Raw genomic sequence first — 27,846 nt, 5'->3', positions numbered from 1 at the left:
CAACATTAAACTTAAAACTTACTTAAACTAAAACTTAGATTTAAACTTAAAACTACTAAACCAAAATTAAATCTACTTATACTTATACTGAACTAGTTTTAACTTATATCTTACTTAAACTAATGAACTTATAATTCTGATAAATTTAACATAAACTATACTTAAAACTACATAACTTATACTGCTTTACGTTATTGAACCAAACATAACTATATATCTATGAAGTACACTTTAAGAAAACTTAGTTAACTCAATATACTTAAAGGAACCATTTCACTACAACCTATTAGGTAATTAACATAGAGAGAGAGAAAGAGTCACCTGAGATATCTGGTGTAAGTGCAGGAGGTGAGGGTGAGTAGCGTTGATAGTGAGTAAGGTGGTGCCTGGCGGGGCGTCCTCTCTCACACGCACAAACCGACGTAGCTCCTCCCCGGCATCCCACTCACAACACCTCCCTGTTGAGAGTAATAAACACAGGCTGGTTATTATAACTGTTGCTATTCACGGTGAGTAATTCTGATGTTGTGGTGTATATTTAAATATTGTTGAAGATAAAAGTATGCACACGAAGTAGTTGTGTTTATTGCATACTTATACATAGAAACACGTCATGGATACTTACATACACCTATATACATATACAGTACTTGACAATGAAATTTCTAAATGATAATTGTCAACTATAATTTAAAAATCTTGGTTGTTCATGTAGGAGCTAAATATATTAAGTTACCATATATGCAAGTTCCAATATTTGAAAACAACACAAGAGGTCAAGTTTCGAAGTGCTCCACATCTCCGAAATACAGTATAGTCCGTCTCCCGTGTGAGCTACCGACCAGTTCAGTGTTGTGTATCATTTAAAATCATTTAATTTCACTTTTTCTACAGTATAGGAGTTGTAAACACATGGGTAAATCTAAACTGGTCAGGGATGTGTCTCACGAGGCCAACTGTTTCTGCTTTCTTGAACACTCTCTCGGTAGAGAAGGACCATCCGTTCTCGCGCGGAAATTTCAGGGCACTGACCTCCACCATCAACAGGTTCGACCTTGTCAACTCTGAATCGTTGTTATTCGTCGGTATATAGGAATGAGCTATATTTATTCAAACACCTGAAAATCAACACACTCTCATTTTCCTCCGTTTCATGTGTCAAACTGCATATACCACAAGAGAAATATGAGTGTGTGTGTGTGTGTGTGCATAACGCTGACTGCCTCCATCCTATACGTGACAATACTGCACATCGTATGAAAGTCTCCAGTGTATGAGACAGTCCAAAACATGACCAGGCAAGGTATAGAGCAGGCAGGTGAGTTGGCAGGTAGGTAGGCTAGCTAAGAGGCATGGAAGCTAACAGGTAAAGAGGGAAATATTACAGTCAAGTAAGTCGAGCAGAAGTAAACACGTCCAGCGTAAGACAGTTGGCGTGTATTAGCAAGTTACACACACACACACACACACACACACACACACACACACACATACACACACACACACACACACACACACACACACTGTTGGAAAGTTTGTTTACATAAATAACTGTCTCACAACATATTTAAGACAGACAGGTAAGACACAAGAGTGAGACAAGAGACAAAGGAGATATGGCCACGTCTTCCTCCTCCTCTGTATTTGTGTATATATATAGATGTTGGTTCAATGTAAACGTGTTGGTCGATATTACCAAATAAATATCTATCTATTTTCTTCAGCTGTCGACAAATGTTTGAATTCGAGTGACGTCATCGGTGAAGGCGGGAATTGGAGTGCGACCGTCTTTTGTTTCTTAAGTAGGGTAGGCGCAGAGAGAGAGAGAGTTTACAAGAAAAAACACCCTCGCCCTTCACTTAGTACTAAAATTTTTATTGTTATTGTTGTAGTTGTAGTTAAAGTACTTTAAAAAAAAGTTACCAGATGACTTTGTGTTTGACTATACAAATAAAATCTAATATTCAAGGTAAAAATAATATTATAAGTAGACCTTTTCTTCAACACTGTCACTCACTAACTCTCTCTCTCTCTCTCTGACTATCTCTTTCTTTCCACCTCCCGTCACGGTGAGAGAGACAGTTGAACTACCTCAAGGAGTGAACTAACGTCATTATACCTCACTTAGACATCTACCTTCCTCATGACACCTGAGTTGCCAGTTACCCCCATTGATTTATATCCAGGATCTGTAACGGCGTCGCAATTTTTTACCTCAAATAATAGACACCACTGGCTTATTAACTCACCAATTACCATCATTATTGTTCTTTTAAGGCGCCAATCACGCTCACACCCGCTGTCTCATCTCTTACTCATAAAAAAAAAATATTATAACTTCTAATTCAATGTTTTATGAGCCGTAGGTGTGTTAAGGTGTATCGTCACCAGGTGTATCGTCACCAGGTGATCCATGCAAAGTGTTCGTTCATCACACAGGTAAGATGAGTTTCACCTTCAGTGTCTTCTACCTGGTGTTATTATTATTATTATTATTATTATTATTATTATTATTATTATTATTATTATTATTATTATTATTTTTATTATTATTATTATTATTATTATTATTATTATTATCATTATTTTTATTAATATTATTATTACTTTTCTTCTTTTTATTATTATTATTATTATTATTATTATTATTAGTAGTAGTAGTAGTAGTAGTAGTAGTAGTAGTAGTAGTAGTATTCCAAACTCGTTACCATCATTATTGCCTCACACACATAATAAATAAGGTAGGTAATATACATAAAAGAACACAAGGTATCCACAGGTGAGAAGCCACGAGCCTGAAGAGATTATTATTGTAATTACTTCACCCACCACAACAGTAATGCGTTACCGTATATAACTCGTCACGTTATGTTATCATACTCAAGATGATATATTATCGTTCTCAAGATCTTAACTTATCGATGCAATCTTAGTAACAGTAAAGGGTTGCGATGATACATCAAGCTGGGATTCGTAAAGCTACTGACCACTAACAGCAAAGACTGACCTGTGTTGAAGAGTAGAAGAAGCAGCATCAGCGCCGCCCTGGTGTTGAGTGACGTCATTACGACCAAGCGTGATCCTGGGGGGGGGGGATAATAAGATAGTTCATCACATTGTCTTCAGTTCACTCTGTCAATACTATACTGATCCTGTCTATTTAATAGTAATGTACCGTATATAATGATCCCACCAACACAGCAGTAACCATCTAACACAGCAGTACACCCTCACCAACACAGCAATACACCCTCACCAACACAGCAGTGAGTTAGGACATACGTATACCCCTCCCCCCCCCCCCAAATCACCCTCCTTTCCTTAAGATTCACACGCTACCAACACACCTGAGAGGTATTATTAATCTTACCTGTGATTACCTGGTAGTGGCTGGGGCTATGTTATTAACGCGTGTGGATTAGGAAATTTAGTACCTATGGCCATGAGACGGTGGAGGACCTGGCATTCTTATATATCCATCTCTATCAAGTCTTCTCTTAAACCCAATTTCTTTTATAGTTATGTAATATTTGTAAATAAAAGATTAATAGGTCATAAATATCACAGTTATACGTCAGTTTGTGTGTAAAATGAGTTTGTGGTTTAGTAACAGCCAGTGGGGTTTAAACGGCAAGATTTCCGCTGTTCTTTTTCATGTTTATATTGAGTGTGTTGTGTGACTACTGAGCATGACGTGTAAGAACATAATGTACCAAGCCACGCTATGATAATGACCGCAGATGTAGTGGTCATACACTATATCTGTTTTGGTCTAGAGCCACCCACCCCTGGTCCCATTACCCCTAGCCTCCTCTCCTTATCTATAGCTTCCATACATAATTTATTAATACCAATAATCTCTATAGTTTCTGCCAGTGCCTATAACAACCTCTATACCTGCTGGAAATACCTGTGGTGGGCGGCGTCGATGAAATTGGTCTGTAATTGTTCAATGCTTCACTAACTACTAACTTCATTTATGAAAAAATAAATAAATCGTGTAAATAAAGAGATTCTGCAGGATTAACTGTTCTTCAGCCACACTACAGTGATTTACGGGATCAATTTACATATTTTTTTATTCGCAGATAAGAGAGATTAGTATACTGTTATCAAACCCAAACTACGCTCGGCCAATCAAAACACTCTTCAAGAATAAATAAAAACAACATTTGGCCAATCACAAGCCTCCCCATGAATAATAACAAACACAATACCAATCACATATCTCCTAACAAAATGCAGCCAGTGCCTCACCAATCACACAGCTCCTTGTAAGCACCCACCACTATCTTCTGACCAATGAAATTCGAGCCTGCAACCCTCGCCTGACCAGTACACAAAAGATGGACGACATGATACGGAAATGGACTACGTTTAATGGCGGACGTCTGTCAAAAGACTTCGCAATGATTCTTAAGACTATAATTACACCAAGAGAGGTTATTATATCAGACTCGATTTCAATGACTTCATCCTCTCAGTCATGCCCCCATCAATACCTCTTCTTCCCCTCCCTCCATCAAGCGTCACTAACAACCCTTCCTTTCAACCCCCATCAAACCCCTCCATCAACAGCCCCCATCAACCCCTCCACCAACAGACCCCTCCCCCCCTCAAGCAGTCCTTCCACATCCACTGTTTCATGAAGGTTTGTCAAGAACGAGTCATTACCGTGGCATAAGAAGCTTTTAAAGTAATAACTCAAACAGTCATGCAGGATGTGTGTGTGTGTGTGTGTGTGTGTGTGTGTGTGTGCGTCAACTCACTCCACCACATTATTCATTATCAATCAGTCACAGTTCACACTTCTCCCTCCCAGGTATTGATAAGTATCGAATATATTATCGTCTCCCCTTATGGGAAAATCAATCTTCCTTCATACATGTAAATATCACCCCCCCCCCCTCTCCCTTCCCTATCCTCCATGAAGAAATAAAACATGGAGAAATCTACTATCTATTCTACTGAAATGAAATAGACAAGGTGGGAAAATACAGGTAAACAGACTTAATTATTCTACCCTATGTCTGCAATCGTGCCTCTTCTCCGGGATCAGGAGGGAATTGAAAAGCTGAAAGTTTTCCTCTCGTCTAGTTAAGTGAAGAATACTTATCTAACTCACTAAAAAAAAAACTAAAATTATAGCTATTATATCACGAACACTCCAGTAAGACTCTGCCATCACTGCATGGATACGTCACTTCGTTTTTCAGCTGAGGAAAGGGGGATTCTTATTCGAGTCTCTGAAAGTCCGAAATTCAAAGCAAATTACAATAACACAGGAGTGAGAGTCGGTGAACGTGACAGAGCGGCTCCATTTACACACCGAAGCACCGAAAGTGTTATCTATTCACTCCTGCTTTTAAGAATTTACCTGAACTGAAGATAAATATTGTCTTGTTTTGTTTTACCTGAATGATATAAAACTCCTTTACTTTCTCCTCTTATGGTTGAAGAATGAATAAACTCAAAGTGTAGTGTTGAAATAAAGATAAGATTTTTTTTCATAAGCGCAAAAAGTTTACTCGACAGTACCGTTCTATATAAGTTGATTTACTGAGACCGGGTCTTATTTTATAGCACCACCCTGTATTATTCTTCCCTTCACTTATAGTTGAACCCTCGTTGTACTTTAGTTTATCTTATAGGGAAACAAAAGCCAATCTACATCTTATCAGTCACCGCCCTTATACTTCAAGAAAACAAAAGACAATCTACATCTTATGAGTCACCGCCCTTATAATAAACCTAAAACAAAAGACAATCACATCTTATGAGTCACCGCCCTTATAATAAACCTAAAACAAAAGACAATCTACATCTTATGAGTCACCGCCCTTATAATAAACCTAAAACAAAAGACAATCTACATCTTATGAGTCACCGCCCTTATAATAAACCTAAAACAAAAGACAATCTACATCTCACCAGCGCCACCTTTATAATTCACTTAAAAGACAATCAACACACCAAACACTGTCGACCTTCTAATGATTATATATTTCTTAAACTGAGACTTGAGAGAAAGGTTACAGCTGAATGGATGCTTTTCTTGATAGACTGATTGACTGAGTGACTGACTTACTAACTGACCGACTGATACACGAGGCATTATACTCCCTAGCGGCAGTTACGGATGACTTTTCAATTCACAATGGCGATCACGTTCATCTAATCATTGCGAAAAGAAAAAAAAATATCTGACGGCTTCTGAAAACAATTGACAGATATTTATATTTAATTCACTGACATCTAATGACCTACTCGCAATGACAATCCGTTTTCTTTTAAATTAAAGTAGTGCAGATTTGTCGAACTGTGAAATACAATCGAGGAAAATACTGCTGAGAAATGTAATGAGACATCAAATGCAGAATGAAAACAAAAATGACAAAATTGCCGAGGGAAAGTAAAATTGCATTCCGATTTTTTTTTTTTTAACTTTCAGATGATGAATTGGATTTTCTCTAACACACACACACACACACACACACACACACACACACACACACACACATAAGAAAATAAACTAATCCATAATACATAATACGACAACTTTCAATCTATACGTGATGTTGCCATACGCTGGGCCTGAGATTTGTAGTGTTGTCCAGCATGACTCAAACACCTTAACCTTTTAACGTGAATGATCAATATCTGAGACGTACTGAGTATATTACGTTATATGGATTAATTCACCGAGATATTCCCCAGTTGAAATTAATAATAAAAAGCCCATAAGTCACTGATTACGTGTAGATTAGAAACCTCAGTTTATTTTACCTGATGATTAAACACCTTACCGTTACCTGTGGGGGTTAGTTTAGAATAGGTTAAGTAAGGTTAGGTAGGCTAGTTTAGGGTAGGTTAGGTTAAGCAAGTTTAGGTTAGGTTAGGCTAGTTTTGGTTAGGTTAAGATAAGCTAGATTAGGATAGAATCTTCAATCATCTGATGAAATAAACTAGGGTGCCTAATCCTCACGTGCTTGGAGCCCTCGTAGCTGCTCTGAATAACACACCAAAACGTAAACACAAATTACAGGACCAGCGAGGCAACGGTTTATCGATTATGACGTCATGGATAGATACACTCTTCCATCCACAATAAAAAGGTGAACTAGGAGGTAAAAGTGTAGGCGGAGGGACGAGGGGTGTGGTGGAACTTGATCACAGACGAACGGACAAACAATGTCATCTATTTCCAAACACGTTATTATCACGCTTGAATAAGTAAACAACAGACACACACACACACACACACGCTCACACACACACACACACAATTTATTCCCCAAACAATTATAGTGACCCACCACCTCGCCCCACCAATCGGTCGTAGGTAACAATAAACCCACCACATTGTTATCATGAGGCAACGGAGCTCAAAGCCGTTTTCCCAGGTGTAGAGGCGTGGCCCACCCCTCTTAGGCCCACGATCAATATATACAGTAATTAGGGGGGAAAACAACAGTCATTATTCTGTTCTCCTGATGTTTTATGTATGACGGGACGAGAGGGAGGGAGAGAGGGAGGGAGAGAGGGAGGGAGAGAGGGAGGTTTGTTGGAGGATGGACAGAAGTGGGGTGGTGAAGTGGGGAAATGATTACATAAGAGGGACAGATGACAAAGAGAGAAAAGTACAATGAGAGAGAGACTTACATCGTGTTCAACTCTCTAGAAAGTTATTTACATAGTCATGCATTGGATCACACTTTCCTAAGCAACATTTCTTCTTTTTTTTTGACCGATCCTCTGCACCATCATCACCATCACCACAACCACCGCCATCACCACAACCACCGCCATCACCACCATTACCATTAGCATCACCACCATCATCAGTGGACACCCACTTCAAGACTGCCAAAACTGACGTGACAGAGGTACCAAATTGTTTTGTATGTAGTCTAGCAATGTTTATATAGTTTCACAACTCTCAGTAAGCAGATGAGCGAGCAGCACGTCTCTACACCTGGTAAGACAACACAGTAACATGCGTCACACCAACTGACTATAGAACATCACGGAACATCCAGAGACGATCACTCACCTTAGGAAATATAGACTGATAAAGATAAAGGATAAGAACTTAATCCTAAACCAAGTCTATATAAGATCAATTGAATAAGACAATATCCTCAATCCTTCATTTATCCTCACGTATGTACAAATTTATCCAACTTATCAAATCAAAGGATAATTTCTATCAGTAAGTAATAACAAAAAGATGATATGCCACAACTATAAAATATTGGTAAACTTACAACCATAATTCGGGAACAAAGGCAAGTCATAACAACCTTTCTAGCGGGATTCATTTTTTTTTTAAACCGGATATTTACTTCCGCTATTATATTTGGGAAAAAATTATCAGGCGGGAAATTACTTGGGATAACACGAAGGCGACGTATCCTTGGTCGCTGCTATACACCTAACCTGTATTATTCCGTCAGTCACTTATAGCATGGAGAAAGTTTTTAATCACAACACCGAGACTAATTAAAGTAAACACAAAGAAAACCCAACAGAGCGGCTCAGTATTCATTTCAAACAGATATGATCTGCTAAATATGTGTCGAGTAACCACGTCGAATAAGTGAGTCTCAGTCGACGTATTAGGGAAAAAAAAGGTAATCTATTGACATTCCGAGGAAGAACTTTCACACACTAGATCAATAGCGTATCACACGGTAACTGGTGCGTCTCACTACCAAGGTGAACTATTATGGAGAACCTGACCCCAGCGTGTGAGAAAGAGAGAGAGAGAGAGAGAGAGAGAGAGAGAGAGAGAGAGAGAGAGAGTCCTGTTTACCTCTCTATCAGACGCTGGCCATGACTTACAAGAGAAAATAAGGGAAAATATGGCCAGAAGGAGACATGCCACAAGGGGAGTGCTTGTATCATCATTATCATCTTGGTATGCCTGCAGCGGCGTCTTATGAGGGAACAGAGTCACTAGCTACGTCCTCAGGTGGTCCGCTAATATATCATTACCTCCACAGTCGATGACCTGATTCCCACTACAAAGGAACTGTAAACGTATCCTCATTAACATAAGGTCACCATAGGAAGACGATTCTGATGGGTCACTGCTTGCTTGTGAGATATCTGAATCCTATTTTATTTCACCTTAAAACCACCCTAAACCTAACCTAATCCCACCCATTGTCATAGAGCATTGGAACTGTAAAAACTCATCCCGTACTCTACTATGGTTTACAAAGTCTTCAGTTTCTAAACAATACAATAACAAAACTCAACAAACTTCACGCGACATATTTTCAACACAACTCAAAAAAAAATCCCTCCCTCTCCCCCCCAAAAAAATTATATTATCTTTGTATCCACACGTACGCCTTTCCTGACTAAAATATGAATAAGCCATTATAGTTAACTAGTTGACCTTCGCACTACTGAGCTTGTGGCCAAAACTCGACACTCCTCAACACCTAACGGATGTAATACACAGGTGCTCCGTCAACCACATCCCTGGAGTGTTGTGTGTGTGTGTGTGTGTGTGTGGGTGTGTCTGTATTATCTCATTCTTTTATCAACACGATTTATTTACTTTACTGAAATATTGTAATTTATGTTGACGACACTAATTTCTTCATCTATTTTATTGTAATGTTTTATTTGACTTTATTATATTATTTATTTTTTTCCCTTCATGCATTTTTTTCTCTTTATTGCAATTACTTTTTTATCAAGACTTTTCTATCATTACAGACTTACTTTAATTTACTTTATATCATAACTTAATACTTACCAACATTTTTTGTACGTGTTTTCACTACTTCATACAGCTATGCCTGGAGGTGACAGCTAATATCTCTCTTTGTCTTCCTCGTCAGCTACTTCAGTTTATTTATTTTTTTATTTTTGACCTGACAATATTAATCACCGTCTGACACACTTCACACACCACCATCAACACAACTCTTGTTAACCTGGTTTGTTTATTATATAATTTTGAAGTTGTGTTGCGTGGTTGTTACATATCACAACCCAATAATTCCTTCAGTGTTTGTAATCTTGAGATAAACCACAGAAACTTATAGCTCTTAGTGTTGTGAGGTTACGACACAACAAAATCCTCTAGTATTGTGAGCTTAAAACATTAAATATAAAAAAAAGTGTTGCCAGTTTACAACACAACCAACTTCAACATTTCCACAGTATTGCAATCTCAGAACACAACACAGGTTACAAAAAGTCATCCCTTGCTGTAATCTGTCAACACTGTCGGTTTTAAAAGACACAAGATAAGAAATAAGTATTGATAGAAATTCCTTATAATATCCAACGTCATTATATTCATTATTCTTAGACACAAATTATAATGCAAATAACAGATGTCTTTTATACACGTCATCAGCTGGCGGTAGTGGCCATGTAATTTAGTCTAATTTATGAATGAAATTTATGTAAGAACAAAACACGAATTTGTGATGAAACTTAAAATGACGCATCTTAATATATTCTAGTATAAGAATTAAATTTATTTCCGGTTTAAATTATGTTTATTTATCTAGAGTGAATCCTCTATTTAACGGATGGAAGTTAGATTGAAGTCCGTTAAATGTGAAACCTCCTTTTAAGGGATTATATATTATGAGAAAGGGTAGTCCACTATAATATCTGTATTTAACGGACAATATGTAATGAGTTAGCCCGTTATATGTAAGTTTTCACGATATATAAATACATTAGTGTAATTATCCTTATTTCCAGGTTTATTAACAAAGATTTTATTTTTATCTGGCAATATGTACAGAGACAACACCCAAGATCACGCGGGAAAGTTTATCACACCGTAAAAATTGGCTCGTTTCCCCAGCAGCCATGGAAGTGGTGAGGCTAGAACGACCTTACCCACCCACCCACAGCTATGACGCTACACTTTGTTCATCCTGAGAAAAATTCCCAAATGCTTTAGTTAGTCAGTGGCCGTGAACAACAAGGTATAGGTCGGCCTTCACCTAACCTAACCTAACTTCTATCTATCTATCTATCTGTCTGTCTGTCTGTCTGTCTGTCTGTCTGTCTGTCTGTCTGTCTATCTATCTACCCCTCACCCAGCCAGACTCAGTAGCAACACCTGGGTCATCGCAATAACCAGCTGAACAACGAGAGGAGTTTCATCACCTCAGCGCTTGTTGAGATCCTCGCCACAAGCGGGAAATCACGCACTTTAATACCTGACCATTCACGAACTCCTTTAGAACACACTTTCCCCGCCTCACGCGTAGTTACTCAATAGTGATGACTAGAGGCCGTGGATAACCTTGTCTTAAAGCAGTGACTGACTGAGTGACTGACTGTTATGTTACGTCAAATAGATACCTAGAGTTGCCTGACCATCACCACACAATGCTTGAGTCACGAGATCTTAGATTCAAAGTCTTTCGAAAGTGAGATAGAGGTTGTGTGAGAATATATACATAAAATATCGTAATAATATAAGAAGGATTTGTCGAGGTTCATATATTATATAAAGAGAAATATGTGTTGGTTTTGTATCCGGAAATCCGTAGTTGAGGTCGGATATTGGAATAATTTTTTTGTTATTTCGAATTAAAGAGAAAATGGAGAAAATTACGTTTATATATGTTATATGAACCATGATGACTAAGATTTTCATGGCCACTTTTTATTTTAACAGTGACTATTTTCTTTATTGATAATGACTTTTGTTCCCTGGCCATGCTCAAGTGTGTGTGTGTGTGTGTGTGTGTGTGTGTGTGTGTGTGTGTGTGTGTGTGTGTGTGTGTGTGTGTGTGCACCAAAAGACACTCCTCAAAATATAAACAAGAAAGAAAATAAAATTGTAAGAAACTTTCACAAGGTAATAGATAAGGTAAACAGAGCGTAAGGTTAATTATATTTTACTGTCTGTTTACTAAGGTGTGAAGGTCACCATTAACAATAAGAACCACAGGTATGAAGCGACACTGTAAATTACACTTTTTCCCCAAGATGATCACCGCCAAAGAACATAATATAATACCGAGGGATTTTTTTCCTAGGAGAACTAAACGACCCATGATGAACACACACACACACACACACACACACACACACACACACACAATAAACGTTGAAGCGTTCTATATGATACAATTAAAGTAAGAGCAGGTACTGTAATCAGGTCACCTATACCTGTAAACTTTCTCCAGGTGAGATAAAATGACCATTTAGTCGAGCAACAGTAATTAACTGTGACGTGATAGTATTAATGATGAGGGGGAGCTCTCTCTCTCTCTCTCCCCACCATAGCTCACCATCAGACAGTGACCCCGGTTACCACACATCACCATAAACATTTCCTCTATAAACTACTACCTAAACCACAGCGGACGAACGGACACGGGCAGTCAGTCGGTCAGTTGGTCGGAAGGACAGGCGCTGTTCGTTAGTCGGTTTGTCGGAGTGACTAAAGGACGGAGTGACGGACGGACTGACGAACAATTAGACGGACGGACGGACGAACGGTTGGACGGTCTCGTGTGTGTGTGTGTGTGTGTGTGTAACAAAGAACTAGATAGAGATGGATAGAAGGAAACTGAAAGATAAATAGAGAGTTAATTCATAACAATAATAATAATAATAATAATAGAAAAATATTAGGGTTACATTCCTTCTGATCACTCGTCAAAACACAGTGGCATCTATTTCCGGGATATAACCCCCCCTTACCCAGGATAACTACCCCCTACTCCTGTATAAATCCCGACCCCCTCCTCCCCTCCCGCAGTCACACAGACGGCGCCCTGCCTATAGTTCCGGCAACAGATTCGCTTGTGTATTATTCCTACCAAGGTCACTGTGTGTGTGTGTGTGTGTGTGTGTGTGTGTGTGTGTGTCGGTGTGTGTGTGTCGGTGGGTGTGTGTCTGTGTGTGTGTGTGTCGGTGTGTGTGTGTGTCGGTGTGTGTGTGTGTGTGTGTGTCGGTGGGTGTCTATGAAGTGTGTCTGTGTGTGTGTGTGTCGGTGGGTGTGGGTGTGTCTGTGTGTGTGTGTGTGTGTGTGTGTGTGTGTGTCTGTGTGTGTGTGTGTGTGTGTGTGTGTGTGTGTGTGTGTGTCGTGTGGGTGTGTGTGTGTGTCGGTGTGTGTGTGTCTGTGTGTGTGTGTGTGTGTGTCGGTGGGTGTCTATGTGAATCTCTCTGTGTGTGAGTGTCCTTGGAGCAATAAATGACGGGTGTCCGCTATTTACGCTCGTATATCTATCCTCCTCCCGTTAGTTCCGTTAGCTTTTATCAGTTCTTATACCGGAATCTATATTAAATTTTTATCTAAAGAAAGTTAAAAAAAAAAAACATCACAATTATGTCACCAATACAAGATTCTCTACCTTAAACATTATTAACTTTGTGGACAGACAGATGGGCGGTCAAAGATTAATCGTTTAGTTTATAATAGTTTCCTAATACAGTGTTTTATTGTCCTATGAAGGTGACACAGTTATAACTCACTAACTGCACTGTACACCATCCAAGGTAAGATGCAGGGTGTAGCATAGCAATTAGTAAACATGAAGTTGTAAAAAAAAAATCTGTTTCATTTAAAGCTTAACAACAGCTTAAGATTATAAATAAATAAATACCTATCCAGCATGTGTGGCGACTTAGCTTTGGGCGGGTGAAATCTAATCGTCACTCAACTCAAGAAGTACAAGTTCGTCCTAAATTTAGCTGCGCATTCCTTTTATCGTCAGCATGGCAGAAATACGGAGACGGTCTTGAAGGATGACGTGACCACTATAGCAACACTTTTCTTTGCTATGTGAAGTAATACTCTCTCGTGTCTCAACTTGTACCCATCACTGACGTTCTAGATATTCATTGATTCAGGTGTAAATGAGAATAATAAAATGTATCTATAGACAGTTTTAATGGGGGGTGATTTAGTGGTGGTGGTTTGCGCTATAACGTCGTGATGTCGTGACTTAAGTTTACACACACACACACACACACACACACACACACACACACACACACACACACACATTGACAGAGAGATGCGGTTACCTCACTCTCCTCCTCTAACCCCCCTTTCCTCACCCCAATCCGTCCTCTGGTTCTTAAAGATCCGGGAAATAAATCGTCTGGTATATGCTTGAGACACTGAGAGTTTCTTCATAATTTTAAACCATCTATTAAGTCGTGTTCTAGTTTTGAAGTCGTCTTCTCCACGGTGACTGATGAAACGGGCCGTAGCCTTACCTAATCTAACCATAAGGCGTAGGCTCCAATCCTTCTGGTTAGGTTCAGGTTGACACACGGTTATCCTGATGCTCCGAGGATCTCCAGCCACATGAACGGAAGATACGATCAACAAACTTAACAAATATATAGTCGATATATGAGTAATTACGTATTTAATAAAACAACAGATGACATAACGCTAATTAACACAAGGGCGCCCATTAGATTAATTACCACAAGAACGCATGACACCAATAATTAACAATATAACGCATGACAATTATCATTAATGGGGCAAAGGAATCATGGTTGATAATTTTGTCATAATAATTATAACCAAAAATAACATAGACATTAATAGTCTTGTGTGTAATGCATAACAGTTGCATTCCGCCAGGCACCAACACCACAAAAACCTGGGCGTTGTCAACCACATCTGTCGGAACATAAACAAGGTCTCACTGTTGTCAACTAACAGCTGATGGAACTCACCCAAGGGTTCAGTGTTGTTACAGCCCGAATCAGAATTAGATATACAGTACAGGTAACTACATGACAGTACAATGACAGTATCAACCAGGTGACGCCTCAACCATGATTAGAAATATAGGTAAAATTATTTAATCCTGTTATGTACACACTTAAAATAAAATCAGACACTTGTTCTATATCTTGAACACACAGGACAAACAGTGACAGTCTTCCAGTATATTTCCTACTGTTGTTGTGGAAGATTTCTCACCCAGCTGTAGAATAAATGTTCCCAGAAGTTGTTACGTTAATGTGTTTGTGTCAGTGTGTGTGTGTGGCGGCTGGAGGAAGCAGTGTTTATGACAGGTGGGTGTGTATGAGGATTGTGCTTCAATCATGTATACAGCAAGTAATGGGTGTATGATTGTATATTTGTTAATTGTATTGTTTTGTTCGTGTATGTATGTGTGCGTGTTGTATACATTGCTCATAACAGTACCTACATAATTACCTCCCCCCCCCCCAATATAAAACATATCAATTGAGAGAGAGAGAGAGAGAGAGAGAGAGCACACCTCCCCAACGTTCACTCTGCAGTCTAGTCAAACAATAGTACCGACGTCAACCACCTTCCTCATGCTTCCGCTATCTGATGACCATATAGTTCCTGGTGATTGTGAGTGATGCTGGTGATTTGATGGTGAGATAATGAGAGGTGGTGATGATGGTATGATAGATGGTGATGCTGATGTGAGAGATGGTAATGATGGTGTGAGGGATGGTGGTGATGGTGACGGAGATATGGTGATATTAGTAAGTAAGAATAAGGGATGATGATGATGATGATGATGATGATGATGATGATGGTGATTATGAAGCAGTGATAACGTACACCTCTGAACTAATAAATGTGTGTGTGTGTGTGTGTGTGTGTGTGTGTGTCGTAATACCTGAACATAGCCTTACCTAACACTAAGTCACACACCGTAATACTATTTCAAAATGTTCACCTGTAATTAACTCCACGCCACACCTCACTAATAACTCGGGAAGGTAACTGCCTACTCATGTCCATCACGGAAAGCATAACTCCTGAATCACACAAAATAAAACTAATTAAGAAGATATACAAAATAATTCTGCCTTTGGAGATACAAAAAAAAAGTTGCTTGATTTTATTGTATTGATGTGAAATATATAAATTACTAGAACAAATGGCATATTGACTTTTTTTTATCTATTTCCTTTCCTGAATTAATAAATACGCAAATATATGCTAAAAAGACCACGTGATAGATTAAACAATACTTAACCTTTAAAATCAGCCATCTTTATACCAGTCAACAAAACTGGTGATATCAAAATAACAAATAAAAATGTTGCCTCTCAACCAACCAATCACAGAATCTCTCATGGACGATAGGGGAAGAAAACGGTCACTAAGTCTTGACACATTTTTATCTCACACCTCCGTCACCGTACACATAGCTACCACGTGAGGTTTCTAAACACACACACACGCGGAAGCAACAAGGGGTAGTGGTGTAAGTGTCAACAGATAAGTCAATGCCTTGTTCCGCCACGTGCCACCCTCTCCACCTCACGCGCGCTGCCTACCCCACGCGTGACTGGGTGGCTCTTGGGTGGATGGGTGGGTGGATGGATGACTCCTGGTTGGGTGGTTGGATGGGTGGCTCCTAAGGGTGGTTTGTCCCTGGGCGAGGGTGGATGGGCTGCTCCTAAGTGGATTTGGCTGGTAGGTGGACGTCTCATGGCTGGATGGGCGTGTGACTCCTACCTGGGAGGGGCGGGTGGGTGGATGGGCGGTATCTAAGTGGCTGGGAGGGTGGGGAGGGCTGCACCTGACTGGGAAAATGAATGGGCGTGCGGCACCTGGCTGGGAGGGAGTGTGGGTGGGTGGATAAGTGGCTCAATGGCTGAACCAACAGTACTTACACCTGGCAGAAGTCTCAACAAGTATAGACCAAAGCAAACTACACACCTGCCAAGCACACAACACCATTGCTGCCTCCGTGACAATAATCGCCTCTGAACAACCAGGAAGTACTACCTCTGCCACGTAGCTTCTCCTTCCTTCTACAGAGCCTTTTATTCACCAACCGGACCGTCAGCCTTCTTTTAGCGCTGTCACCCGCACGGAAAGAGATAAACAAAGAGAGGGAGAGACAAAGAGAGAGATAGAAAGAGATTACGCGATAGATAATGAGGGAGACGAGAGAGACAGGAAGTACTGTATGTATTTTATTCTTCGGTTTGACTGTACAGTTACGCAAAACACACACACACACAGACACACACACACACACGCGGAACTAAAATTTCCGTTGCAATTAAAGATTTATTGGTACAAGACCGTGATCAGATCTACAAAACACGACAAAAACTTGACCTCCCTACAGTCTAACTTCCATACGACATGATCATACAATCGTACAAAATAAATCGTGTGTATTTTTCCCGACGACGATGAATGAGAAAACATTTATCAGGCAATTACGGCCGCCATCCTTGTGACGTAGTGTAAGTCAGTCTGAATCATTTTTACATATCCATTAAGGTTGAAATTAATCTAAAGAACCTTTGAGAAACCTGACCACCTACGGAAAGCGATCACATACTGTATAGAAGCAACACAGTGTAAAAAAGTTTCCACAGATAATTCGTGAAAAAATAAATTATTTCCCTTTTATCATTTATAGAGTCCGTCCGTGAACAAGTATGTCTCGGAGATGAAGAGTGAATTGCTTACATCTTACACCAGCACTACAGATATTGTTATTAAGTAATTTCAAGCATCATATCTACCATGTTGTTTATAAATCTTAGAAATATTTCAAAGATTCATATCACCGAAATGACAACATAGCTTATATAATACTTTACTACAGTAGCCGGTATGTTAACACGGGCAAATCATCATCGTAAACTTAAGAGAAATCATCAAAAGTTGATCACCGTGTCGGGGCAGTAAAAGTTGATGTTTCGCTTATCTGAACTTTTCTTGCCCCTCGCCATACCTTCCATACTCTTGTCGTTCCTTTCACGTTCACTTCCCAGAAGGCATTTGTTCCTTCCAGAGAGAAAAAGAATAATACAACCCAATAGAAAAGGTATTTAGTGCAAGAAACTACATAAATTCGGGTTACATAAAGACACCGACATCACAATGCCAGCCAATCTATAAAGAAACCGTGGCTTGAACTGAACTATGGCCACACACTCACACCCCCGGCACCCCTGGCTACGCTCGAGTGCCTTATAACAACACCCATTCCCCATGACGTCCGTTTCCGACTGAAGAATTTCACTTTCCTTCAGTTACCCCTAGAAAACCCGAGTTGCCACTCAATTTTATATAGTATTCCTATCTAGCCAATAGAACTACCTCTTACACTCTTTCCTTGACCATCACTGCGTTCTGTATTGGATGCTAAATGAATTAATTACAACAATGATGTTTTTTTAAATCGATATATTTGCATTTCCCTCATCAACAAAGGGAAATTGTGGTTATGTATGCATGAGGGCACGTCATAGTGGCAACAACGGTCACGGTCCTGCGCGCGCACTCTTGTCCCGCCCAGCAGACAGCGCGGGAATTTGGTAATGTGACTATCACTAATATTCCTCTTACAGACGATATCGATCATAAATCTTCCTCAAGATGTTAATGATGCATAACAACTAAAAAGAATCATACTCTCAACCGAATCAAGGTTCCTGAATAAATAAAGGTTCGTATGCAAATTTTTCAGCAGAACTGTAGATATTTGACCTCAAAGATAAGTACAGTAAGTGAACTATGGATGAGAAAACACGTCTAGCTACGGTAATCTCAAGAAAATTTCTCCCTATCTTCGCCTGTTATTTATATGCCGCTTATATTAAGTAATCCAGACAGATGTAGTCTCACAATAGTTCAAATAATGCCTAACGTATTAAATTATATAAAAGAAAAACTTATTAACCGTGTAAACTTAAACATATAAAACTTTGACGCTAAACGTGTGTGTGTGTGTGTCTGTGTGTGTGTGTGTGTGTGTGTGTGTGAAACAACTGCAGCCATATCTAATCTTCCCCACGCCCATATCCTCTCCAATCTACCACGCCCGCCTACTCCCACCTACTTACTCACTACACCCACCCTAATGTATCCAGCCCGCCCACCCACCCACGTGCTAAATGTACCCCGCTAACCCACCTACCACCCCCTGCTCTGATCCACCCACCCACTACACCCACCCTAATCTACCCCACCCTCCTACCCCTTCACCTCGCTGCTAGATCACTTCCTGTACCGCCGTTGAAATCACCAATAAAATTATGTGTTAATAACTCCACATATTGTACAGTAAATTAAAGAAAATAAATCAGTTACCCAGCCTCTTCATCTCTCTTCCTCCCACACCATAACTAACATCATTAGCACCACTATAACCACCATAACAACTATTCTCATCACCATAACTACCATAAGGCCACACCTATTACAGTATTTTATCATCATCACTGGTACCATAAGGCTCCCCTCACAATACACGCTATTATCCAAACTAATTATAATAAATCAACCAATCACTCAGTAGAACACACAAACACATTAGTCTGAGAAAATAAATTAAAATCCACACACTTACTGTAAAATGAATTCCGGTATACCGTTATGTTGGATAATTTTGCACAGAATTAAATATCTAATGACAAGATTATGTTACGAGCCAGAGTGATGCAATTAAATGATAACAGATGAATTTTTATTAAGGAGACGAGAAATACAAAAATAAAGGTATTAGTTTTGAATACATATCCCAAATCTCCCTATTATCTCCCAATTTCTCCCCATTACTCCATTATCTCCCCAATTCTCTCCTTTTCTGAACATCTCTCCACTCCATCTGTCACCCATCCGCTACCCTGAAGAGAATTACTTCCCATGACGTGTATTGCTTCCCTATACAATGGAAACCTTACCTGTCCACTTCCCTTCCCTTTGACTCTCCCTCTGTCCTTTCCTAAACCCTCCCTCCCTCCCTCTTTATCATTTTCGTATTCTTCCCCTTCCTTCATCTCCCTCTACCTATCCTCCTCTCCTCTATCCTTCTCTCCATCGAAAACAAAAACTCTACTTCATCTCTACCCTTTTCTCTCTCCCCCACCCATTCCCCTTATACAGAACCTAACCTAACTCTACCCCTTCCTCCCTTGCTACCCCGTCTCATGTAGGACTTCCCTTTCCCTCCTTCCCTCTCCGCCATGTGTCCCCACCAACCACCACCTGCGAGGGACGAGACGTACACAATCGCTCGCCACATGCGGTTGAGAATCGATCCGGTTGAGCACGAACTCTCTCACCTAGGCCGACCGCCCCCCTCCCCCCCACCTCAAGCTTGCACACACACACGCACACACACACACACACACACACACACACACACACACACACACACACACACACACACACACACACACGTGGCTGGACAGGATAGCGTTTTTATGGTAAATTCAAGAAAACTTAATATACCCAATGATACAGTTCAAACAAGGAACTAATTTTATACAAGAAGAATTATAAATACAAGATATAATGAATCTTATACAAGCATACTACTACTACTACTACCACTACTACTGCTTCTACTACTACTACTATACTACTACCACTACTACTACTACTGCTAATAATAATAATAATAATCTACAGCATTTTTCGCGTTATATATTACTTAAAAATAATTATTTTCTTGACCTACTTCTCATCGTTTCATCTCTGCTCCTATAATTGACTTCTTTCCCTTATTTTCCGTCTAATTTCCCTTAGCCATGACCTACTTTCTCTCCCCCCCCCCTGTTCCTGCCACTCTCCTCTTCCTTTCTCTCGCCTTCTTCCTGTCTCCCCCCGTCATCCTTGCATTACCACCCCACCCCTCTCCTTCCTGTTTCTACTACGTCTATCCACTCGTTGACAACTGTACACCCGTCTGCTACTCTTTACTATTTCCAATTATCTTTTCTCTCTCGTTTAATAATTAATTAAACCAGTCAACGCTCATCAACGTTAGTATTTGTTATTGTACATTCATGATAATATATACAGATCGGTAACTCTACAGTGTGTAAATATAATACGAAATGGTGCACAATTTAAACGCTAGGTGGCATCATCTCCAGTGTCCTCCTCCCTCCCCCTCCCTACTCGGTTTTCAGTCTCGAAATTACTCGATATGATCTGAAATAAATAATGTTTTTGCTGATGATAGTCTTAAAACACTGTGTTCAAGTCCCAGTCTCCCCTCTCTCTCTCTCTCTCTCTCTCTCAAGACCTCTATCGTGTTTCTAGGTGAACTGAAGTAAGCCTCAACTTCCTCAAGTCATAGCAGTTGTTGACTAAGAGGAAATTGCAGGGGTGGGGGAGGAGACGTAGAAGGAAGCTTACATCATCACACATTCTATCTCATCATATATTCACTATTCTAAAAAACATAACCTAGAATAAATACTTGGCAAAACATATCTCAAGCACACTGTATGTGTGTATACTTGCACTAACAAAATTCACAGCTGTTCTCAAATTCATTTTTCCAATATGACTAAAAAGAGTAAATAAAACAAAACTAACACCACCTGCCATAAAAAAAAATGATATAATTCAATGATTCTTGTTACCCACCGACAATCCCTCGTGGTTAAGCTTTTCAGACACAGCTTGTGGGTGAGTAGCTCTGCCCGTGGCCCCTGTTGCTCATGGTTTATGTATCATTGCTTTACCACACTGGAATACTTTTTTACATTTGTCTATTTCCAGATGACCTTAAGATGGTATTTTACAGTTATATAGTAAACCATGCGTATAAGAAATTAATATATATTCTATTTAAATAAGTGTAAGTGCATTAATACGGGTAATGAGAATCAATTTCCCAGAATATGGAAGTCGTCTGATTTGCCATGTTGACAATATCGTATCTCAATATGTGTTATCTATCCCTTCCTTTGACCCATAAACTACCTTGTGGTTAAATAGTTGTCTGATCTCTCAAACATATCAATAATATAACAAATATAACAATCATCTTTGAAAGAAAACAATCCTAAAGATGAATAAATATTTCTTTCAACTCCTTTATTATCGTACATCAACACCCACCCCAGAGTTATCGAATCGTCAGATAAAAATAGAATTTATACATTAACTAAACACCTCCATCGTCAGTAAGATTACAACAACGACTAGTGACACTCCATATACACCTTCCTCAGTATATTCCTCTCTGATCATCAATACAGATTAACGTACAATAATACCTGGGTATAATTCACCGGCTTAGACTCATATTGATCCAAATATTGATCCGTTTCGTTGAACCTCGCGCCCACCTGTTCTACCCCCCTTCCTCCCCTCCCCACCCCTCCCCCACACCCTCCCTTTCCTCTTCCTCCACTTTTTCTCCCTCACACACACACACACGCAGGCAGGAAATTCTTGGTGCAGAATGATACATGTATGTGAGGAACAGATACAGTTTACAGTCCTTGTTAGGTGGAAGCGTATAATTGACCTTATTTACTTGATGAAACACACACACACACACACACACACACACACACACACACAGGTCATAATAGGATCGTTAACAGCACACACAGGTAATCCTCTATTAATGAAAAGAGGGGAATGACGAGGTGAACCTGAGGACTATCCCTTTGTCTCCCCTCCTTTTACCTGGTGAGGGGGGAAGGGAGGATGTGAGGGGGAGAGTGGGTAGACGGATGGAGACAAGGGTTGGGGGAGGGGTTGGGTACAAGGGAGAAAGGGGGGCGAGGGGGGAGAGAACATTGGAGACAAGAGGTGAGGGAGGTGGGGTGACAGGTACGGTAAAGGTGTATTGAATAGAAACAGGCTGGACAGATCAGTGAACCAAGCCCAAGTGTGTGTGTGTGTGTGTGTGTGTGTGTGTGTGTGTGTGTGTGTGTGTGTGTGTGTGTGTGTGTGTGTGTGTGTGTGTGTGTGTGTGTGTGTGTGTGTGTTGTGTGTGTGTGTGTGTGTGTGTGTGTGTGTGTGTGTGTGTGTGTGTGTGTGTGTGTGTGTGTGTGTGTGTGTGTGTGTGTGTGTGTGAAAATGAAAATTAAATAAAAAATTAACGTCATCTGTACACCTGTTCTGTCTACGTACATTATATACCTGTATTGTGTATAAGTAATTGTGTATGCTGAATCAAGTTGTGCATGACGATTTTACAGAAGAAATATATACCTGTTTTTTTCTTTATTTTACACAGGTACTTATCATCATGAATTACAACCACGATAAAGATCCCCAAAATACGAATTCCTACCGATCGCAAGTTTTCAGATTCTATTGAGACCAGTTCATCAATACACCGATATTACCATCATTTGTGGGCATCAATCTTCAGTATCGACGAGCACCGAACACTGAGAATGTACTAATGCGCTTGATACACGAAGGAGGTTGAGATTAAGGTAGACTACCGTGTATTTCTGTATGTATATGTATATGACTCATCAACCTGAGTATCTTGAACTATCATACCTAAACGTGTGTAGTGTCATCACCCTAGCTATGGTCAGATATCTATGTTTAAATTGCGTAGTGTCATCACCCTAGCTATGGTCAGATATCTATGTCTAAATGTGTGTAGTGTCATCACCCCTAGCTATGTTCAGGTATCTATGTCTAAATTGCGTAGTGTCATCATCCTAGATATGATAGCTTGCATGTCTGTACCTGTATATAATCATCATCTTAGCTGTAATAAAAGTTTGCATGTATAAATCTGTATTCAGTGTCATCCTAGCCATGGTCATGTACCAAACACCCCTCAGAAAGTATTTTACTCTCACTGGCGACTGTCACTAGTCATGGGGGCGTGAAGCGTGACACTGACAGACAACGCCATGACACCACCCCCCAGGCATCATACCTCGATTGAAAGACCCGCGACTCATATTATCGGCGCCGTGGCAATCATCCTAATGGTCAGACAGTATTGTAATCATCCTCGCGTGATACTGCAATACTAGAAACCAGAAGGGACCTCACATACATCTTGACTACAATAGGTATTACTACATGATACGAGGTCACGTAACAGCCACGAATGTTAACGGGTTGTACACATGGTAGAGGTAGTACAATGGGGCAGTCTTAATCCACAAATTGTACATCATTTCAGGTAAAAGGTACAATATAATACAACAATCAATAACCAAGAAGTATAATAAAATATGTGTAGTCAATAAACTTAATATAACTATCGTATGTGGACAGTCTAATAATTACTGCTTATCATTTACTATCAATAACAATAATGTAAAAAAAGACTAATATTTCTAACCTGTTATAAAATTAATATTATTATTATCCTCAAGTCTTATATATGCTAAACTCTTACAACAACAACAACAATAATAATAATAATAATAATAATAATAATAATAATAATAATAATAATAATAATAAATGTCATAAATTTTCTTAAGTCATCTGGCACCGTGAATAATAACCAAAGAAACTACAGCTTGACTATGATAAACCGTGTCACTCCCCCTGAGACCCACACGTGTGACTGAAGACGGAAAAAATGGACTCATGCCTGGAACATTGAACACTCTCCTCCCCCCTTAATGTACAGTCATTAATAACAGTCACCACAGAATAATGAAAACCACTAGTGTTAACATTAATTCATAACAATAGTGGTCGGTTAAGTTAACTATCCTGCCCAAGAATCACTAACTATGCCATTAAATCATAACAATAGTAGCTGGTTAAATTTACTATCCAAGCTAACTATTCGACCTAAATGTGGTTAGCTATATAAACTTTCTCAATTTCAACTTACCTGTGAGTGACGTGATGTCCAGGTGTGGTGAGGCCAAGTTAAGATGACATGACAGACTGCAGAAATCCTCCACCACTGGTCACCAAGTCTATTAGTTCAAGTCACCAGACACTCACTAAGACACCCAAGGGAATGATAGAAATAGCAGCAGGCAACAGTAATCACAAGGCCTCGTACACTGTGTTCTGTAGATCATTAATTTGGTTCACATGAGGGTTTTAATGTTTTATCTGTCCACTGATCCAAGTTCAATATTGTGAGTTGAATAAAAGTATCCTGAAACACGAAGGATTTATGTCAGGTTCGGTTTTCTGTCATTTATAATACACGCTACAGGTAAACAAACAGTATAAATAAACAAGGAATAAACAAATGATGAAATTCAGAAACAAATATAAGTAGACAAAAAAATATTTCTCACTTAATGAAAATATACTTTACAATATCTTATTTCAGAAAAAAAAATCGCAAATACTGTACATGAGAAATATTCAACGATATGTGTGTGTGTGTGTGTGTGTGTGTGTGCGTGCGTGTGTGTGTCATTACCGACCAAAACAATAGCCAAACGACTAGAACATTTAATCAGATAACTAACCCCAAGACCTTGATTTACCTTCATCCGTGTAGTCTTTATTAAGAAACTGGACAGAAACGACACTTCCTATAAATAGTTAGACGGATGAACACTACAACATGACCCTATCGTCTGCATCTCGGTAAAGGATCACCTGCCCTCTACATTCATGACTCTGTTCCCTTGGCGGACGGACCGTGTAGTCTTGTCTTGAAAAGGTCGATTACCACACAAATCTTCGGGTGTTGACCTCATAGGTACTGTACTTCCTGGTGTAGCTACACTCATGTGAATAATATAATAATTGCAATTAGGGTAAAGGCGTGAAGCGTGGATGCTCAGAACTAATAGCGAGGGATAACCAAGACAGGAAGAGATAATCAGGTGAATATTCTGCACGGAATATTGTGAGTAATAAAGTAACGAATTCTGGATGCAAATTATGTAAAAAAATATATATATTCTCACCGCATAAAGAACTGAAATAATTGATGAAATAAAAACCCCAATCTTTGTGCACGGGTATACTTAATTAAATTACACCGGCGTAATTAAAAATTAATTAATGACATTACGTCCTCTCGGCTGCAAAATGTCGCAAAATTGTAGTAACTGTTTTGATAAATGCAAAAATCAATCTGTCTTAGAATTTAATCAGATATTCCAAAAAATATGATAAGTACCTCATTAAGATGTCCTTGTTCCATGCTAAATACGAACTGAGAAATTCTGAAGGCTTGGGTGGACACACTTCAATCAAGGCACAGGTTATATATCTAAAACATAAACTTCTACCTGTCTTCCACCTCACATTATAATTAAATACATACTGCAGTACGGAAGCTTCACTCCAGTGTGACTAATGTGGCTTTGAACTTTATCGGTAGCTACTTGACATAAAAAACTATGATTGAGGAAGATATTTGAAAGTTCATTTATTGAATTGGGTGAACTTTTAAAGCTTTCACAAAATATTGATCTCTATTATGTTGGTGTTTTAAATAATAAACCGCGAATAGGTGTGAGAGGTCTGTAGGGTGTATGGGAGGGGTGTAGGGTGTGTGAGAGATGTGTAGGGTGTGTGTGAAATCTGTAGGGTGTGTGAGAAATGTGTAGGGTGTGAAAAATGTGTAGGGTGTGTGAGAAATGTGTAGGGTGTGTGAGAGGTGTGCAAGGTGAACGAGAGCGGTGTTACGACGCATTATGTCAGCCCCGTTAGTACTGTGAGGGAGGGAGAATCTTTCACCCGGGAACGCAAGTTAGCATAGTCACGAGATCACATTAATCCTGGGCTCCAGTTTTCAGAAGTTTGAAGGGACTTTACTATAAGGAATTAAAGCCACCCAGAGTGCTGATAAAGCCACCACTAATTGTTCTAGCTTACCCTGGGTCAAAAGAAAGCCACTAAGTGCATTCTAGCCTATACCTAACCAAATCGGGGTACAAGAGCTTACGCTATGAGTCAATGGGTGGCTTCCTTACTGGGGGACACACATTTCAGGGTGGGTTTTGTATCATTGACTTTATTACCGGCATCCGTACCGAAGTTAGAATTCTATAATGATCATGTTTACATTTCGAATATTCTTCCTTAAGTAATGTCCTAAATACCAATTAACGAAAACCAGAGAGCTGTATAACTAATGTGTTTTACTAATCTGGAATACGTATTTAAAAACCTTAGTTGTTACAAAGCAAAAATACACTATAACATCAACAAGTAACGTGAACAGCGATCGTATTTTTGCGAATATATCTTTTGACGACGATACTAATTAAATAAACTGAGGACGAGCACTTTCAATAAGGTTAAGGCAGTTTCATCTAACATGGCGAGAAATTTAAACTGAGTCAGCGTGTACCATCCTTTAACATTTCGGTACTATATAACATGTCACCCCAATTGTTAACAACGGAATAATCAGTTTTAAATATTACACGTTGGCGTAGATGAGGTTGAAATAGACCTCATCTAACAATTGTAAATAACGATAGAAACTGTAGCAAACCAATTACATTACTTGTTCACAATTTTACAGATCTCGTGGTACTGTAGACACTGTGCACTCATTAAAACACTGGTGGTGCCGAGATCCAACACGTGTGCACCCTACACGTGCTGGGGACCAACTGACCAACTACGTCACGTGCACCGGTGTTGTCAATGCCAGATCCTTGTAAACATGGTACAGCTCAACAATATACTAATATAATATCGCTATCCTACAAAAGATAACAAATAATTAACTATTTAAATACCAATAGCATAATTGAAAAACACTACTTTTATTGATAAAAATGTTCAATATTGTTTAAATAATCAACATAAAGGAAAGCGTTTCTTCTCACAAGCGACTCTTGGCATCACCCACGTCTTCACGCACACCAAATGGTTGCCAAGTATCTAATTTGCAGATTTAAGCCAATACACAGTTTAAGCACTATAAAAAGTTACCTTAGATAGATATATTGCATTAATAATTTTATATGAAGATTTATGTTAACACAATCAGTCGACATTCAGCTGATAAGTGGCGAATATGATAAAAAAAATTAGTTCGGAGCTTACTGGCAATACCCAGCACGTGCACTGAGGCTAGGCATCAACCCGCCAATATTACCAAAAAGACTCTGATAATAATTTCTAAGTAAAACACCCATTGGAACAACATGAATTTATAAAGCTTTATGTTACACAATGCCTAC

General features: G+C 39.3%; 1 long non-coding RNA gene across 1 annotated transcript; it reads right to left on the bottom strand.

The window, feature by feature from the left end:
- Window positions 1-333: 333 nt before the first annotated feature.
- On the bottom strand, window positions 334-27,252 carry LOC121872135. The gene is made up of 4 exons (XR_006090042.1): window positions 27,162-27,252; window positions 24,564-24,839; window positions 3,008-3,082; window positions 334-458 (listed from the first exon to the last, which is right to left on the bottom strand). It is a non-coding gene; the product is annotated as an uncharacterized LOC121872135 (long non-coding RNA).
- Between the last annotated feature and the right edge of the window lie 594 nt (window positions 27,253-27,846).

Source organism: Homarus americanus, unplaced genomic scaffold, assembly GCF_018991925.1.
Source record: "Homarus americanus isolate GMGI-L3 unplaced genomic scaffold, GMGI_Hamer_2.0 scaffold22069, whole genome shotgun sequence".
Lineage (NCBI taxonomy): Eukaryota > Metazoa > Arthropoda > Malacostraca > Decapoda > Nephropidae > Homarus > Homarus americanus.
Note: the sequence above shows the minus strand (reverse complement) of the source record. Positions and strands in the feature narration are given on the sequence as shown.